The sequence below is a fragment of the Phyllostomus hastatus genome, unplaced genomic scaffold, assembly GCF_019186645.2.
Source record: "Phyllostomus hastatus isolate PE091 unplaced genomic scaffold, TTU_PhHast_1.1 phas_contig_86, whole genome shotgun sequence".
Classification (NCBI taxonomy): domain Eukaryota; kingdom Metazoa; phylum Chordata; class Mammalia; order Chiroptera; family Phyllostomidae; genus Phyllostomus; species Phyllostomus hastatus.
In genome coordinates this window covers 33841966-33847965 of record NW_025333977.1, presented here as the reverse complement: position 1 = coordinate 33847965, position 6000 = coordinate 33841966, and positions in this window count along the sequence as shown.

Sequence of the window (6000 nt, the reverse complement as noted above, 5' to 3'; positions counted from 1 at the left end):
TTGAACCCCTTAAACACCTGTGGCCCATAATGGTTTTCAGTGTGCTAACAGCTCACTAGTTATGCTCAGGAGGCCTGAACATCCCTCTGTCCTGGTTTGTTTCCCCCTCAAGGCATCTCTGCCTCAAGGCGTCTCCGTGGAACTCTGGGAAGAAGGATGAGCGAGGCTGGCTGCGGACTAGAGGAAGGTTTCAGCATAGAGGGAGAACTTACAGACACGATAAAAAGGAGCATTGATGGAAGTCTGGAGGGGGTTCAACAAAGAACCAGAGGGAGTGAGAAGACTAGGCCTAGATGGGAAGAAGGCGTCTTGACAGGCCAGGGGCAAGGGCGGGAGAACCCACTGCACTTCCACGGGAAGCAGGGAAACGGATGACCTGGCTTCAACGTGGGATCGGAATGAAGCAGTGACCGAGCAGACCAAGATGGGATAAGGACTTGAGCCTAGTCATTCCTGCATCCCGGGGGGAGGAAGTAGGCAACAGTGGTATCCCCGTGTTAACAACCATGAAAGATGTCCACTAACGTAGGTATTAGAAACCAGCGTGAATTGTACTTGCATCCACGTCTCCCACTGTCTTAGAGCCTAATGCAGATTTCTTAGGCCTGCTGCCTCTAGTGTCTGATAACACAGCTAGCAAATTCCCCAAGTTAACTGTCAAGTGTTGCTGCCGCCTTTTCTTTCCTCTCAACATTCCTCTTAAGGTGCTCGTGAGTTAAACGTTAGAGCTTACCCACACACAGGTTAGTTTTCTATTGTAGCTCACATCAGCCACGTGCAGTCACTGCCTTTCCAGAAGCCGTGAGTGTTCTTCATAGCTCTCCCAGAAACAGCTGGTATGAGGAGAAAAACTCAGAGAGCAAAATTATATTCTGGCTTAACCTCTATGCTCCCTATATTCTCTTGTAAAAGCAGTGACTTGGTCACTTGAAGCACTTAGTTTGCTCCCAGTAGTGAATTTTAGGGCACTGCCTCGTGTCTCTCAGAAGTGGCCAAGAGATTCCCATTTGCCTCCAACAACCTCTAGCGGTCAGGACAACCAAAGGAAATTTGTATATTTAACTTGGGTCTTGTATTAGTTTCCTGAGATTGCTGTAATTTACCACAAATCTGATTAATTAAATCAACAGAAACTTTTGCTGTTCTGGAGCCAGAAGTCAAAAATCAAGGTGTCAGCAGGGACATCATGTTCCCTCTGAAAGCTCTTCCAGCTTTGGTGGCTCCGGGTTTTCTAGGCTTCAAGTGGTAGCATCACTCCAGTCTCTACTACCATAGTCTCATTGCCTCTTCTTTTTGTTTACTTAAAAAACAAAACCACCCCTGCAAGAATAATCAAACAAAAACCCCTCCGCAAACACAAGTTTATAAAGTAACAGAGCCTGTCCTAAAAACCATTAAAATTGGGGGACTTTTTCCAGATTTTTTTTTTTTTAAGATTTTATTTATTTATTTTTAGGGAGGAAAGCGGGGAGAGAGAGAGAGAGAGAGAGACATCAATGTGCGGTTGCTGGGGGTCATGGCCTGCAACCCAGGAATGTACCCTGGCTGGGAATCGAACCTGGGACACTTTGGTTCCCAGCCCGCGCTCAATCCACTGAGCTACGCCAGCCAGGCGTCAGATTTTGTTTTAAATATGTGTAAATATTATTTTCCAACAATAGGGTACAAAATATAAACAAAGCTTAAGCCCATTTCATTACCTCCTCCTCTTCAGTCTCAAAACTCCCTCTGCCTTTCTCTTACAAAGCATGTGATTGCATTCATGGCCCACCCAAACAATCCAAGATAAATTCATCAAGATCTTTAACTTAGCCCTGGCTGGTGTGGCTTAGTGGATTGAGTGCAGGCCTATGAACCAAAGGGTCGTCAGTTTGAGTCCCAGTCAGGCCACAGCCCGGGTTGCAGGCCAGGTCCCCAGTTGGGGGCAAACAAGAAGCAACCACACACTGATGCTTCTGTCCCTCTCTCCCTCCCTTACCCTCTCAGTAAAAATAAGTAAAAAATCTTAAAGAAAACACCTTTAATTTAATCACTGCTTGCCATAGAAATTAGCATTCATTCTTTGCCCTAGAAAATCATATGACAAGTTCCAGCAATTGATGTGGACTTACTTCTTGAAGGCCACCATTCAGCCCACTGTATATCCAGATTAGAAGACTATAAACAAATTTACTTTTGAAACAATCAGGGAAATTTGAATATGAACTGATTATTAGATGATATTACCAAATTCTTACTAATTTTGTTAGATGGTGAAAATGACAGAGGCTTTTTTAAAAAAAAAGATTTTATTTATTTTTAGAGAGAGGGGAAGGGAGGAAGAAAGAGAACAGAAACATCAATGTGTGGTTGACTCTTGTGTGTCCTCTACTGGAGACCTAGCCCACAACCCAGGCATGTGCCTTGACTGGGAATCAAACTGGTGACCCTTTAGTTCTCAGGCTGGCACTCAATCCACTGAGCCACACCAGCCAAGGCTGACAGAGGTTTTTTTAAAAGCTATTATTAGGGAAACATTCGTAAGTATTCAGATACAATGACATGTTAGGGTTTTGTTTTGTATACTCCAGACCTGTACTTCTGGTCAAGATGGCGGCATAAGTAAACTCACCTCGCCTCCTCACACAACCACATCAAAATTACAATTAAAGATAGAACCATCACTCAGAACTGTCAGAAATCGAGTTGAGTGGAAGTCCAACAACTACGAAATTAAAGAAACCCCATCCATCCAGACTGGTAGGGGACAGAGACATGGGACAGACTGGTCCCAGACCCACGTGTGGTGGATAAAAATTTGGGAGGGATATCTTGGGGGCAAAGAGTCTCAGCTCCACACCAGGACCCCCAGCCCAGGGTTCCAGTGCCAGGAATGTCAGTCCCCTTAACTTATGGCTGCAAAAGCCAGCAAGGATTGAGTCAGTGGGAGAAACTTCTGGAGCCCCAAGGGGTTTTCCTTAAAGAACCCACACATGGACTTACTCAGACTCACTCCCTCTGGTATCCAGCATCAGAGTAGCTGCTTCAAAGGCACCAGTGTCATACAAGAAGAAACAAATGTTTGGCATCAAGGTGAGAGCTGGGGGAGAGCTTTCTCCCAGACAAAAGGCAGGCAGAGGTCAATGTCCCTTTCCTTAACTCTGCCCTCACAGAGCCAGCAGGCAGGTGCCTTATCTGAGACTCCATCAACCTGCCTAACACTGTTTGCCCCACCCTGGAGATCCCCAGAGACTCCCCCAATCCCCACCCAACAGGAGCTCACCCAAGCTGCTTTTCCATATGAATAGCTGGTCATGGCTTCTGATTCACAACCTCTTAAATACTCTAAAACAAGCAACAGCTGGCCTAAGTGAGCCCCCATACCCCTGTGACTCTTGCTAATTGATCCGGGCCTGGCATTAGCAGCAGCCAGCCTAGAGTCACAGTTGGCTTCACCTGGGAATCTCCAAGCCCAGCACAAGTAGCAGCCATCTCAGATTGCTTTATAGTTCAGGCAGGGTGGCCCCAGGCAAAACACAGGTGAGGGCTGACCTTGTCCTGCACCACCCAGAAAATCCCAGGGCCTGAACTTAGTGGACAGCTACATACACGTTGGAGCACCTTCATCCTGCCCCTGCACAGCTGATCCTCCGCAGAGGGCAGAGACTGGTGGTCATTGGTCACAGCCAGTCTTTCCAGCTGATTGGCCTGGATAAATCCCTCCCATTGACCTGCTAACAGCAATGAAGACTCAACTACAAGAGGAGGGTCTACTCAGCCCACACAAAGACTATAGCTTGAATACCCAGCTTGGGTGATAGGGTATTCTGTGCCACTGGACCCTACAGGACACCCACTACATTAGACCACACTATCAAGACATGGAGTCAAAGCAACTCTACCTAATACATAGAAACAAGCACAGGGAGGCTGCCAAAACAACATGGCCTCCCTGAGGAGGCCGAAGAAACATGGCTCAGCCCTGGCTGGTGTGGCTCAGTGAACTGAGCACAGGCCTGTGAATCAAAGGGTCACAGGTTTGATTCTGAGTCAGGGCGCATGTCTGGGTTGCAGGCCAGGTCCCCAGCTGGAGGCACATGAGAGGTGGCTACACATTGATGATTCTCTCCCTATCTCTATCCCTTCTCTCTCTCTCAAAATAAATAAATAAAATCTTAAAAAATTATATACATATTAAAAGAAAGAAACATGGCCCAAATGAAAGTACAGATCAAACTCCAGAAAAGAAGTAAATGAAATGGAGATAAGCAATCTATCAGATGCAGAGTTCAAAACACTGGTTATAAGGATACTCAAGGAACTTAGTGAGGACCTCAGCAGCATAAAAAAGATTCAGTCAGAAAGGAAGGATACACTAATTGAAATAAAGAACAATTTACAAGGAAACAACAGTAGAGTGGATGAAGCCAAGAATCAAATCAATGATTTGGAACATAAGGAAGCAAAAAACAACTAATCAGAACAAGAGAAGAAAAAAGAAACCAAAAAACAAGGATAGTATAAGCAACCAGTGTGACTTCAAGCATTTCAACATTTGCATCATAGGGATGCCAGAAAAGAGTGAGCAAGAAATTGGAAATCCCTGAAAAAATAATGAAAGAAAACTTCCCTAATTTGTTGAAGGAAATAAACATACAAGTCCAGGAAGCACAGTGAGTCCCAAACCAGATGGATGCAAAGAGGCCCACGCCAAGACTCATCATAATAAAGTGCCAAAGATTAAAGATAAAGAGAAAACCTTAAAAGCAGTGAAAGAAAAGCATTAGTTACCTACAGGGGAGTTTCCATAAGACTGTCAGCTGATTTCTCAAAAGAAACTTTGCGGGCTAGAAGGACTGGCAATAAACAAAGTCATGAAAAGCAGGCACCTACAGCCAAGATGGCTCTACCCAGCAAAGCTATCATTTAGCATCAAAGTGCAGGTAGATCTTCCCAGACAAGAAAAAGCTAAGGGAGTTCATCCTCACCAAACCATTATTAAATGAAATGTTAAAAGGGCTTATTTAAGAAAATATGAAAACTATGAACAATAAAATGGCAATAAATACATTCTGTCAACATTTGAACCTAAAAAACAAACTAAGCAAACAAGAACAGAGACAGAATCATGGATACTGAGAGTGCTTTGATGGTTGCCAGATGGGAGGCAGGTATGGGGAAATGGTTGAAGAGGTGAGGGGATTAAGAAGTACAAAGAGGTACTTACTGAATAGCCATGGGGATGTAAAGATTAGTAGAGGAAATGGAATAGCCAAAGAACCTACATGCATTGTGGGGGAGCTTTGTCCAGCAGAGCACCTCTGTCTGCCACAGATGAGAATCAGTCTACCAAGACATGATCTGCTTGGGGAGCAGATCTCTCAAAGGAGAAGGGCCAGGAGCCTGTTCCTCAATGGGCTTTTTTGGGGGTTCAATTTGCACAGGAATACAGGTAAAGCTCACCCATCATTGTCAGGCAGTAAAGATCAAACAATAGGTAACATTCAAAGAACTATGAGGGCTTATTCTGAGTCAAAGTCAGCTGAAGGGCCATAAAACTTTGGGAAACAAACTCATTTCATGCTTGGACTCTTATCAGAAAATTGAGGACATTCTTAGCAAAGCAGGTTTCACAGGATTTTATGCATTCTTTCTTAGATCTGATCACCCTGGGAAACCTCGTATTCCTGCTCAGGGCTGCACCCCCCTCCGGCATTGTTTCAGGCTTTTGTCAGGCAGGGGAAGCCAGGCAACCACTTCTGACAGACAGAATGAGGACTCAGGCTATGTCAAAGCTGAGGGGCAAGGGTCCATCACCCCCTTTTGCTAGCCCCTCAAGTCCTTCCCTGAGGGCCCCCTCATGACCATGCCTGTTTTAGATCATCCCTCCCTTGAGGAACCTTACCCATCATTGGCTAACTAGTCATCTGCCTGGGACCAAGCAGGGTGAAGTAAAAGGTGCTCCACCAGGAAGATAAGCTTTTTCTCTTTAGTGGCTTATGGTCCCAAGGTCTATTTACT